Source organism: Ursus americanus, chromosome 1, assembly GCF_024610735.1.
Source record: "Ursus americanus isolate L20-20 chromosome 1, mUrsAme1.1.p, whole genome shotgun sequence".
Classification (NCBI taxonomy): Eukaryota; Metazoa; Chordata; class Mammalia; order Carnivora; family Ursidae; genus Ursus; species Ursus americanus.
In genome coordinates this window covers 105,008,799-105,022,010 of record NC_142127.1, presented here as the reverse complement: position 1 = coordinate 105,022,010, position 13,212 = coordinate 105,008,799, and positions in this window count along the sequence as shown.

The following is a 13,212-nucleotide window of genomic DNA, read 5'->3' as shown; positions in this document are numbered from 1 at the left end:
GGGGCTCGATCCCAGAACGCCAGGATCACGCCCTGAGCTGAAGGCAGCCGCTTAACGACTGAGCCACCCAGGAGCCCCCAAATACCAATTTGCACCTTGTTGTTCCATCAGTGACCAGAACATCCTGTCCTGGACTTGTATGATGTTAGAAGACAGTGCAGGGTTCCCTGAGAGGCCTGGAACACAGGGCACCAGCTCTGGGTCTCTGGAAATGCCTCGGGAACACTGCCTCCTCTCTGGGCCTGTCCAGGACAAGGTCAGGGCTCAGCCCAAAGAATGAGGTGTGAGCCTTCCCCAGGGTCCCCGTCCCCAGAATGACCCACAACAGGCCAGTGTCAGAGCTGGATGACTTGTAAAGTTGATTTAGATTTTAAGGATTTGGGGGGAGGAATGTTTATTGTTTCTAGAGTCAAACCAGACATGGATGATGACGTTATGATGTGCTGACCCCCAAGCTGTCACTCTGTTCCACTGGATCCAAACTCCCACACACACTCCCCAGGCTTAATCACCAGGTCAATCCAATTTCCCCACTCCTCTGGGGCTTCCTTAATTTTGATTTTGCCATCACAGACAAGAAGGGGAAATGCCAAAGATGCTTAGTTACTCACCAGAGACTGTCAGTTCCTCCCCTTGATTTGTTAATAAGGAAAACAGGACCCAGAGCATGGGTATCCTGCCCAAGGCTAGAGACCCAACTGGCATCAGGCCCAGAGCCCTCCAAGCCCTCCAAGTAGGTTCTCTGTCCACAGGAAGACTCACAGTAGGGCAGGTGCATTTGTCTCCTTCCCCAGGAAGACCCTACAGGACTCCAACACTGTCACCAGCCCCCAGTGGCCTTCTGCTTGTCCATCCTGGCTCTGTAAACCTATTGCATTTTGGTTTTCATCCTATTTTCTATAAAGATTAATATAATGCTTGAAATCTAAGGTCCTTCTAAGTATCAGTGACAAGGCAGCGCTGGGTTTAGGGCTTCCCCTGAGATGGCTGATAAGATATAAGATTAAGATATAAGATTGAAATATAAACTTAGTCCAAAGGAAATCAGCATGCACACACGCACACACGCACGCACACACCATGGTAGTGTCAGAGGAGGCCTGGTGGAGAGTCAGGACTTTCAACACTGTCCAGTGGTAATGAGGTGACCACCCTGCCACCCCACACCTCAATGGCTTCTGGGAAGTCATCCTCTCCAACCCCCAGGATGTCAACAGAAGCCAAGAAGGGAACCTGGACTTCCACCCCACCTGACAGTAACAAGACCACACCCCCTTCTCTCAGTGAGGAGGCATCAGAGGTTGCCTGCTAAAACAGATTTTTAAAAAATCCCAAATACCCAAAATGTTCAGGATACAACCAAAAATCACTCATCAAACCAAGAAACAGAAAAATCTCAACTTGAATGAGAAAAGCCGGTCAACAGATCCCAACACCAAGATGACACATCTGCTGGAATTATCTGACAAGGATTTTGAAGCAGCCATCATAATTATGCTTCAATAAGGAATTATGAACACACTTGAAATAAATGAAAAAATAGATGCCTCAGCAAAGAAACAGAAGATCTGAAGAAACTAACGGACATTTTATAACTGAAAAATACCATAACCAAAGTCTTTTAAAAACACACCAGATGGTTCCACAGCAGAACAGAAAAGGCAGAGGGGAGAACTGGTGAAGTGGAAGAGAGAGCAGTAGAAATCTCCGATCTGAACATGAGAGAAAAAACAGACTAGCAACAGAAATTAACAGTCTCAGAGACCTGTGGGATGATAATGAAAGATGTGACACTCATGTCATCCAAGTGCTGGGAAGAGGGAGGGACACACACACACCCCTACAGATTCAAGAAGCTAAGCAAACACCAAAAAGGATAAACCCAAAGAAATCTGCACCAAGGCACATCGTGAGACTCCTCAAAGCTAAGGACAAAGGAAACACCCTGAAAGCAGCAAGAGAGAAACATCTTTTTTTTTTTTAAGTTTATTTATTTATTTAAGTAATCTCCACACCCAACATGGGGCTCAAACTCATGACCCCAGGATCAAGAGTCGCATGTCCTACCAACTGAGCCAGCCAGGCACCCCAGAAACATCTTACCTATATAAGAAAAACAATTTTTTTAAAGATTTTATTTATTTATTTGACAGAGAGAGACAGACAGCGAGAGAGGGAACACAAGCAGGGGGAGTGGGAGAGGAAGAAGCAGAAGAAGCAGGCTCCCAGCAGAGGAGCCGAATGCGGAGCTTGATCCCAGAACGACAGAATCACGCCCTGAGCCGAAGGCAGACACTTAACGACTGCACCACCCAGGCACCCCAAAGAAAAACAGTTTGAATGACATGATTTGTCATCAGAAAACCATGGAGACCATAAGAAAGTGGCATGATATCTGGCAAGTCCTGAAAAAAAAAGAACCATCCGTGATAATATCTTCAAAACTTAAGGGGGTCCCAGACATCCTCACATGAAGGAAAACTCAGCAAATCTGTCACCAGCGGACCCGGAGTAAAGGATGGCTAAAGGAAGCTCTTGAAATAGAAAGGAAATGAGAAACAAAGGCTCCTGGAACATCAGAAAGGAAAACAGAACAACAAAAGAGGTAAAAATATGGGTAAATACAATAAATTGGGCTTTATGAAAATATTTTGCTAAACATTCATGTTTTTCAGACCCTTACAACAGTTAGCATCATCAGATGCACGGATGGTGGGCACCGGGGAAGTCACTGATACTTTTTAGATGTTTTTTAAGGCTAATTTGGAAGAATTTCATTCAGATTTCACAAATAAAGAACAATGACTACTTTGTTCGCTCTTCAAAATATTCACCATCCTTATTTATAAGTCAGATTTCCCACTGAAGAATTACATATTCAAAAAACCTTTAATTTTATTCCCAAGTTTATTCCAATGAGAACTGCCCAATTTCACAAAAATACTGGCTGTCCAGTTAAATGTAAATATTATATGGGACATAATGATACTGAAAATTAGCTGAAATTCAAATTTAACTGGACTTCCTGTATTCAGTCTGGCAACCCTATAGGACTTCAATCATCGGAGTCTACAGAAGGGGTGCTCTCTTGAGTAGAAACTCTTCTAGAACCTTGTCCTCTCCCAGCAAGAAGCAAGGGACCTGTCATCTCAGTACCACCAGTCTTGGGACAATAAGTAAGGTCCTTGTTCAGAAATGTCCCAGTTCTGGGTTCTTTAAACTTTTAATTCATCAGGATAAGGATTATCTGGTCTTAGAAACCTCACAGAAGAAATGAAAGTCTTTAAGCTACTGTCAGGCAAAACTAGTGGGGTGTCTCTAAGGCGGACATCCCCCCATCCAGCTCGATCTACAAGCACTCACTGAGCACCTATTCCAACCCCCCACGGTGTGAGGACCACAACCCCGAACTCACATCCTAACAACAAATGCTCGAGGGTGAGATCACAGGCCTTGGGGAGCACAGGGGACACCACTCTGCTGGGAGGGAGGGGAAGGCTTCCCAGCAGAATTGGCATCTGAAAGGGGTGGGAGTCACTCCGAGAGAGGAGGGTCACAGCTGGCGTCCGTCCTCACTACCACGGCCACGCACTGAGCCTTTCACAGAAGCCCGTGGCATCATGCATCAAGCACAAACAGACCCGTCCATCTATTTCTCGGCTCCTTACGCTGCTGGCCTACTGGTCTTACCAATCTGTCTGTCCCTGTACATAACGGCACTCCCCGTCTATACCACAGCTTTAGGGTTTAGTCCTCAAGTCAGAGGAGCAAGACTCCCAGGGTCTTTTCGTCCAGAGCCGGCTGGCTAGCTTCAACCCTTTACCATGCTGCATGATTATTAGAACTGCCTTTCAAATTCAAACAAGAAACCAGGAAACATTTTAACTGGAATTGCATTAAGTCTCGATGTGGGGAAATCTGATATTTTTATATGGTCTGTTTGGATCGTGATGTCCCTCGAAGATCTCCTGCACGCCTTCTGGCACACACAGTGCTGGTTCTCGCCTTTTACGCCACTGTAAACTGCACCTGTTCAAATCTTTAATTTCTAATTTCCTGGTTTTGATGCACAGGATGAGACTGATTTTTTGGTGGGGGAGGGCCGAGGGGGAGGGAGAGAGAGAATCTTTAGCAGGCTCCACACCAAGCATGGAGCCCGACACGGGGCTCGATCTCCCGACCCGGAGATCACGACCTGAGCCGACGTCCAGAGACAGTCGCTTCATCGACGGAGCCCCCCAGGCGCCCCCAGACTGATTTCACAGTTGATTCTGCACTCAACTCGAACTTCATAAACTTTCTTGCTAATTCTAAAGCTATCGGTACATACGTCAGGGTCTTCTGTATTTATATTGTCAGGTAGCAAGTTTTGTTTTCACCATTCTGGTTCTTACACTATTTATTTTTGTTGTGAATTGCCTAAGTGCCCCCAACTCAAAAGCAAAGCTTTACATTTTTCACCACTGTTATAACACTTGCCATAGAGGTTTTTGGGGTTTTTTTACAAGTAACCTGTGTCGGGGCAAAGGTACCTGCCTCCATTCCCAGTTATCAAGGTTTTTCTTTTATTAAACATGTTTTCTGCATCCACTAATATGATTATATAATTTTTATCCCTTAATCTGTAAATATAGTGAAATATATAATTGACTGTGTAACATAAACATTATTAAGGAAGGCCAAAACACACACACCCCTCCAAATGTGTACTAGCTCAAAAATCAGAAGTTCGGCGCCTGGGTAACAGCCCAGGATGGAGGTCTCTGACGGGCACAAAGCTGTCCAGCCTCGGACTCCACTATCCCCAGGCAGCTGCGGTCACCCACGCCCAGGGAGCAAGCACAAGGGGTAAGAGACCTCAAGGAGCCTCAGCCTGGGGACGGCGCTCCCCCTGGGAAGAGCGGGCGCCGGTCTGGGCCTGTGCTTGCCGGTAACAACCCCACACGATGAAAGGGGAGCGCGGACGCGGGCGTCGAGCCGGCTGCTGCCGACAGAAACCCACGGAAACCCACGGCGGTCTTAACGCATCGTATTTTATATACCCTAAAGCAAATTTTCTGGGTTTTCTTTAGGATTTCGCGTCTATGCCTAAGGGAGATAGGTCAGTATTGTTTTCCTCCTGCCGTAGGTGTTGGGCTTTGTCGTCAAGGTTACACTACCTTCATAAAATGGGTCTAGCTGTGCCCGTTGTAAACGTGTTGTCTGTGAGCGGGAACCCACCTCCCACCCCCGAGCCGGCCGATGCGGCGCCAGGCTCTGCCGGTAGAGGGAGCAGGAGCCACAGCGGAGGAGGAAGTTTCTATCCGGGTTCTGCTCGGCTTTCCTTCCTCTCTGTTGCCAAGGCCCTCAGCTGGATGCCGCACGCCCAGGAAGCTCACCTCCCAGTGCACGCCAGGGCACCCGAGGCGGCTTCCTGTTGGAGAGCCCGGCCGCATGCCCGCAGCAGCTTGTTGCAGGTTCCGCAGGTGCCCCGGCCAGCTTCTGGAGAGTTCAAGGACACCTTCATGGGGGGCTTGTCAGCAGCTCACCAGCAAGTCCAGCCATGCCCCCAACAAGCTTCTCAGCAAGTCTGATGGCACCTCCCTTCCCCACGGGCAGCTTCCAGGTGAACTGTGTAGACATCCCCCCAGTGTAGGGAGGGGAGGGGGGTCTGCCTGCTGCTAGCTCCTAGTTCTTGCCCAACAGTCTTGGCCCAACGAACATGGGCCATTGCCAGTCCAGATCAACCCCACAGATTCCTCTGCCATCTGTTGAGATGAAACAGCATCACGTCCAACGAGGTGTCAATCTCCACACCCTGAGGGGTGGAATCCTCCCTACCAGATGTGTTCCTGCCTTGGTACTCTCCCTCGCAGTGTTCCTTAGAATCCTTCTCAACTCCACATAGTCGTTCAGTCCCTGGAAGTAGTTAGTACTCTTTATACCAAACCTGCTTTGCTCCGATTGTGGTATGGTTACTCTCTACTGACGGCACCCTGGCTGATACGACCCTGGTACCGAGAGTAAACACAGGGGATATATTTGCACAGATGGGATTTGGGAAGTGAGCTGTAGTCCTAGTCTGAAGCAGTGTTGCGCTCATTACCAGTGGAAAATGGGACGCCAGTCATCTGCGGCATGCACTGGCATAAGAATTAATCAAGCTATCACCTTTGGCTGATGGTGATTCTGACCAAAGCAAGTGCCTTGGAGCCCTAGGAGCTGCTGAGCTTGTCTTCTCACGGTGGTAATGATGTCGACAGAAACTCGGCTGTGGGCTAGAGTCTCTCCGGGGCAGGAGAGTGCTCACAGAAAGAAAATGTCTAGTCATGGTGAGAACCAGGGAACTTTAATGACTGCTCTAAAAGAAGCTTTCTTCTCATAGTCACGGGGCTATTTCTAAAATTCACACAGAAAAAATAATTGCATTTGTTGAGAACAACAGTTGGATTCACAGCCTCACCTTTCTCAAGGGAAAGCCAGGGCACGGACTGGAGAAAGAACATGAAACTCGGAGTGCGGACATGTGGTCAGACCCAGATGTAACTGGCCATCTGAAACTCCAAGTCACTCTGTGCCTTTCCGATTACTAAGTAGTAAGTCTGCCCTGGGGTGTCGTAGAAGATCAAACCTGTGACAACCTTGCCAAAGGAAGGGGGGGCCTTGAGAGGGGACACGCATTCACCACAATACCGTAGGTTGCCACCAGACCCATAACAAGGGTCAGACTGCAGAGTGCTTCAGAGGGACGGGTCCACGCTATGCCCCCAGCAGAACAGCGTGCACACCTAGGAAACCAGTCCGACTTTGCTAATATCTCTCAGTAGAAATATGGAGAATATATGTGGATTCTAAGGGTGTTAGACCAAAGTAGACGGAATCTAACACCAGGTCAGACCAAATGTGCTGATGATGGTAGAGTTGATAGCGAGTCCAGATTTACCTACTCGGGCAGTTGGAGGTGGCTCCAACAGCGTATTTGATCACTTGATTGAAACCTAAACTCAAAAATGACCTACATTTAACAAGGTGATAGGAATGTCGGACTGGCTTTATCTGTGTGACCTGCACCTTTATCTCCTAATTACAGACTTCAGGAAGGCCCAGGAGAGACTCCTTTCACTAAGGCATTAAGAAATACATTAGTAAGAGGCATATCCACATCCTTGAAAAACCCTGTGATTACTCTCCTTGGCAGGTAGGTGCAATGGTGGGGATACTGCCATTGAGATGGGCTGACCGGCTGGTTTCACTGGGGCTGATGGGCTGATGGGCTGATGGGCTGGTTTCACTGGGGATGATGGGATTCTGGAGGAGCAGAGGCCAGATGGCAGGACTTGACCCCACCAAAGTGGGGGGGGGGGGGTTGCACTTGCCATGAAGGATAGCAGGTACGTACTGGTAATCAAAATACCATGGTCCATAGGGATCTCTGACAGTGGTTAATTGCACGTGATGCCCCTAGAAATACAAGAATATTGATGATACGGGGGGGGGGGGGAGAGACTTCAGATCTAGTAGGGACGCTTAGGTGGCTCAGTTAGTTAGGCATCTGCCTTTGGCTCAGGTCATGATCTCAGGGTCCTGGCATCGAGCCCCAGATCGGGCTCCCTGCTCAGTGGGGAGTCTGCTTCTCCCTCTCACTCTCCGTCTGTGCTATCTCTCTCTCTCAAATAAGTAAATAAAAATCTTAAAAAAAAAAACAAAAACAAAAAAAACTTTAGATCTAGTAGGCAAAATCTGCCTTGAGTCACAACTGTGGGTCATGACTGCCTCTCAGCCAGTCCCTAGATCTACCTCAATGTACAGGCCCAGCCTCCTTGACTGGAGGGGGAGAAGAACACTGCAACACTGCCTCAAGGACACGACGTGGATCCTCCTCCAAGCTTTCCCAAATCCGTTCTCCCTTGCTCTGCTGTGACGCTGGAACCGTTCTTGCTTGCCAGGCGGTGTGCCAGGCTTGTCAGTAGAGGGCGCTAGAGGGCCACTGGGAAGAGGGAGGGGGCTTCTCTTCACAGTTCATTTACCTCCTTCCTTCCTACCCCTTGGCACTTGGCCGGTAGGAGACAGCGGTGGAGCTCACCAGCAAGTTTCAGCAGCACCAGCAGGCAGCTTCGCCGCATTCCCACAGAGTCCAGCCCGCTCTGGCCGGCTTCCCACCAGGTTCGACCCCTGCAAACAGCTGCCCAGCACATTTCCTTGGCACGCCAGCAGGTGGACAACCCAGTGGACTTCTCTGCCCTAGAGTAGGATGCAATCACTCCAGAACGTGTACAGGTTTTCCCGGCTATCCAAAAGCAGAGCATTCCCACGAAACCTCTGGTAAACCGAAATGGCTCAAAGCGAAGAAGCAATTGCCGTTAATTTATATGGAAAATTTTTGAGGGTTCCCAGACCCCAAAATCACCTTTCTTAGGCCTTTCTGATTACCTTAGGACACATCTTGCTAACAGATGCACAAAATAAATCGAGACAAAACACAGATGTTCACAGACACAGTTCAAAGCTCTGGCGGCTTGATGCTGAGATGCCGAGTGTGGTTCTGGGGGAGGGAGTTTGCAGGACCACTCTCTGCTGAGGGTACACACACCTCCACAGCAGCTCACTGCAAAATGAACACTGGACACTATTTTCACTTTTCATCTTTTTCAAAAAAGTTAAAATCCTCTTCAGGTTTCTTTCAGTTAGCAAAAGTGGGTACTAATACAGGTCTTTACTGAAAGCAAAGTGCTGTAATGCAAACTTTCGAAGAGTGGACGATACCTGTATTTACTGACTGTGAGCATAGCTATAGGAAAGATACAGGTCTGAAGATGCTGAGAACTTCTGTGCACTCTCATCTTGCAAAGCCAGTTACTAGAACATTTGTAAATGCCCACTTACAAGGGGCACATCCCCCCTAACTTTGCCACAGTCTCCCCCACTCCCTACGATTACACTTAGTGTTTCTGAACTAATTATGGCTCCTACATAGCCCCTGTATGTCTTACAGTCAATGGTACCTGCCTACTAGATTCTGGACTGCAGGGGTAGTAGGTCCTGGGAAGAAAGCTTCCCCTCAGCAGTGCTGGAAAATGTGGGACATCCCCTGGATACAACAGACCCAGCTCTTATGGCTTAGAGATGCGCTGGTAGGGGGAAGGGGGAGGGGGCCAGTCTCCAAGTCCTTCAGTTATTCCCTAAAGATCTTGGGCAGCAGAACAAATCAAGCCAAAAGTGGAATGAGAGTTCTTCCTTGTCATCATCTCTCCCCTCACCACCCATCCCCTCAATGCTGCAGACCCCAATTCTGTTCTAACCCACCCCACATAGTAAACAGAAACCGCCAGATAAAAGGTGGCTTGAACAATAAGGCTTTTATTTCCATACCCAGCAGAATAATGGGAGGGAGGCAGTTCCTTTGGAAGTTTGACTTGGAAACTGGACAAATCCAACAGGAGTCATATGAGGCCAACAGTATCTCAGAAATAAGGTAAACCATGCCTGTAAGCCACAAAAAGGCCCCAACTGAGGTCCTCCTAGCCAAAGCTGAGTCCCACCCATGCCATAACTCGTAAAAAGAGAATGAAGACCACCAGTGGGCTCAGACTGCTGTGAGTCCCTTCCAGCTGGCAGAGTTCATGAGATGGCCTCCAACACAGGCACTGACAGAGGTAACTTTGGCAAGGGTCCTGGGCAGGCTAGAAAGTGCAGCATAGCCCCTAAGAGCATCCCACACACCTGGCACTCATCAGGAACATTCCCAAGGTGGGTGGGTGTTCAACTTCTGGCTGACCGCATCCTCACAGAGGCTGTTCTCAGAGCTTCTCTCCCGCGCTCGTCTTGTTGTGGTGAACGAGGAGAGAACACATTCCCTGCACACTTAAAGCCGTTCTCCAGTGTGATGCTGAATGAGGTAAGGCCCTTGGCTGAAGGTTTTCTCACACTGGCTGTGCTCAGAGGGCCTTTCTCCATGGTGAATTTGCTTGTGCTGAACGAGGAAGCCTCTCTGGTCCAAGGCACTTCAAGCACCTCCGCCTTCATAGTCTTCCTTGGGTGTGAGTTTGCCAGGGGCGAATGAGGTTGGACTAGCAGCTTAACGCTCCCTCACACTAGCCATACTCAAAGGGCTCTTATGCAGCACAAATCTGAAGCTTGGGCAGGTTTTCCCACATTGCCGTACTCCTAACATCCTTCTAGGCTGTGCACGTTCCAAGCTAAATCAGAGCAATGCTTCATTCTGTGCCTTTAAAAGGATTTTCTCAGGCGTGAGCAGTCTGCTGCTGCATGAGCTCAGAGATGCGGCTAAAGGCCCCACTACCACTGCCTCCAGGAGCCCTTCCTCCCGTGAACCTTCTGATGCACCGCCAGTATGGATCCTTCCCTGAAGCATCCTTGGCACACTGGCTGCGCTCTCAAGGCTGTTCTCTGGCGTGAACGGCGTTGTTGAATGAGGCCAGAGCTGTGGCTACAGAACTCCCCACTCTCACTGCCCTCCAGCCGGCCTCCAGCGTGGCTGCGGGCAGCTCCCTCGTTTGCTGTGCCTTCCCGAGGGGAAAGGTGTCCCCGGGGGGGGCTGCAGGGCTGCGCGGCTCCCCCCCCCCCACGAGCGGCCCGGTGCTGGAGGAAGGCACACGGAGGGCTTCTCCGACGTGTGGACTCCACGGCTCTCCTGCAGGGTTGCTCCCAGCTGCTGCTCCGGAGCTGGTTTACGCTGCGGCCGCAGCCTCTCCCGCACGCCTCCGCACAGCCAGCTTCTGCCCGCCGGGGCGCCGGGCACTGGGCCGGGGTCTCCGCCCGGGCCGCGCGGCGCACGGACCTGCCCGGGGGTCGTGACCCGGGTTACTCTTACAAAACACCCCGCCCGAAGGAGCTACCCCCGGCGCATCACCACGCGGCCTCCGGGGAGAAGCTCGTGGCCACAACCCCGAGAACCCGGCCGGGAATCCTCCCTCCCAGGCAGTGAGAGACCACAGCACCGCCGAGAGTTCGGCTCCAGGAGCCCCGCCCCCACCCGGGCCGCGCGCTGGGGAACACCCCCTCCTGGGTTCTCATTGGCCCGGCGCCGCGTGACATCATCAAAATGGGCGCCGGGAAATGATATTTCCACACGAGGCGGGGCTTCGCTTCCTCTTAAAGGCGATGCGCCAAGATTTACATGGCAGGTGCTCCAGTGCCCCCTCCTGCAGAGCAGTGGGTGTGGTTACTGTCCGAGCACCTCCTTCGAGTTGTTTTTCTAGAAATTTGATTTTCACATTTCCTATCACACACTTGTTGACGGTACCCCTATCACTGGTATCAACGTGACCTGTAACACTGCCCTTTTTCACAGTGATTTGTACGCTCTTCGTCTTGATCAGTCTCTCTGCAGGTGCAGATTTTCTTAGTTTAGGAAGAAGCAACTTCCGGCTTTGCTGCTGCCCTCTTGCTTTTGTTTTTAATGAATTTCTGCTCCTTACTTCCCCCCTTCTACTCTCTGTGGGTTCATTTTGCTGCTCCTTTCTAACTCATACCCTCAGCCTTTCTTCCTTTTCCGCTTTAGCTCTTGACCCCTCCCTCCGGGAAATGAAGATTCGATGGCTTTCGCTCACACATTTCTGCACCCCCATCCTAACGAAGTCTTTCAGCTGAATGGTTCAAACTCATCCTACTAGGACCACATCAGTACTAACCACCGCGGAGTCAGCTACTATTACTCTGGTCGCTTTTTGTTTCTTGCCCATCCTTTTCTTCTCCTCGGAGTTACATCCCTTGGTTTCCTAGGAACTTGTCAATAACTGAATCCCAATTCTTATTCAAATATGTTCAGAGGCAGGAGGCAGTCTAAGAAATAAGACCTCTCTGGGGCTTCCTCACATCTCCTCCAGACTGGGGGGCTTCTATGCCTGGTGCACGGCCGCCATCCCAGAAGTTTGCATGCTCCTGGTGTCGGGTCTCCCATTTCCTGGGTACCATGTTTTCCCCTTTCTTGGTGTACTCCTCATTTTGGAGGAGTACATCCTCTAGTGGTTTCCTAAGGGTATGCAGAATATAAATTTTTAAAGACACAAGTCTGTAGCTTGGCTTTTAATCTAGCTGAAAATATTCCCGTCAGAATTATGAAAGTGAAGGGTCACCCTCCTCCATGGCCCAGTGCGGCATTGAGGACTCCAGAGCTATTCTGATACCTGATAGTGCATACATGTCCTGGTTATTCGCTCCACAAGTTGCGGATCTTTTCTCTCCAGTACTGAAATTTCAGTGATGCGTGTTGGCAAGTCGTCTTCCACTGTGTTAGCACTACATTGGCTCTTATAATCTGGAAACCCTGCCCTTTGTTCTCAGAATTCCCTCCATTTGTTAGAATCTATTGTAAGACGTGGGACCATTTGTTTGGCCGCATTCAGTATTGGTATGTTAGGTCTTTCCTCTGTCAAAATCCAAACCGCATACTGAATTAAACAAAACAGAAAGAGGAGTTTACTGCAAGGCTTTCAGCCTGCAAACCAGGTAACTCAAGGCTACAAAAGCAATGAGTCCCGAGTTGCTCACAGACTAAGGGGCTTTAATGGGAAAAATACAAAAATTACTTTGCTTTTTCAGCTGATTGGTTGCCTAGTGGTGTTCTTTCTTATTTGGATGAGGGTAGCTGAGTCAGGGAACAAGAAGTTCAGAGTTGGGAGTAACAGACCCAGCAGGTGGGGGCTGGCTGGCGACCTCTGCTGACTTCTGAGAAGGGCCTTTCATTCCTATAAGGTTGTTTCTTTTACATGCCTGCACTGATGGTCTCCATTTCGTCCCTGACATAAGGGACTTCATTTGCATCTGGTTCTATACCTTAGGCTGGTGAGATTCCCTAAGAAGCCTCTTTCTGCTCTATTCCTGCCTGCAGGAGATGAGCCCGATTCCCAGGTGAAGAGTCGACATATGGAAGGCTGTATGTGGCAGGCCTCCCCAGTCTTCCACTGGGTTGGGGCAGGCACAGCTGCCTGTCAGCACAGTCAGGACAAGGTCTCAACCTGGCTCTCAGCCAGTCCTCCCACTCTCACCCACAGCCGATTCAAGAGCCTTTGGTTGCTTTGCAGGGAAATCAGATTCTCAGATACTCACTTCTTACAAGGGGGTTTTCTCAGTGTTTCTAGATCAGTTATCACTCATCTGTTTTCTTGAGAGGTTCATTCCTAAATTTTGTTGCTATTCAGTCAGCTTAGTGGATCTCTACATTTTTTAAAAGTAAAATTCTGCTGTCATTTTAATGGGATTTCAGAGAAGGGA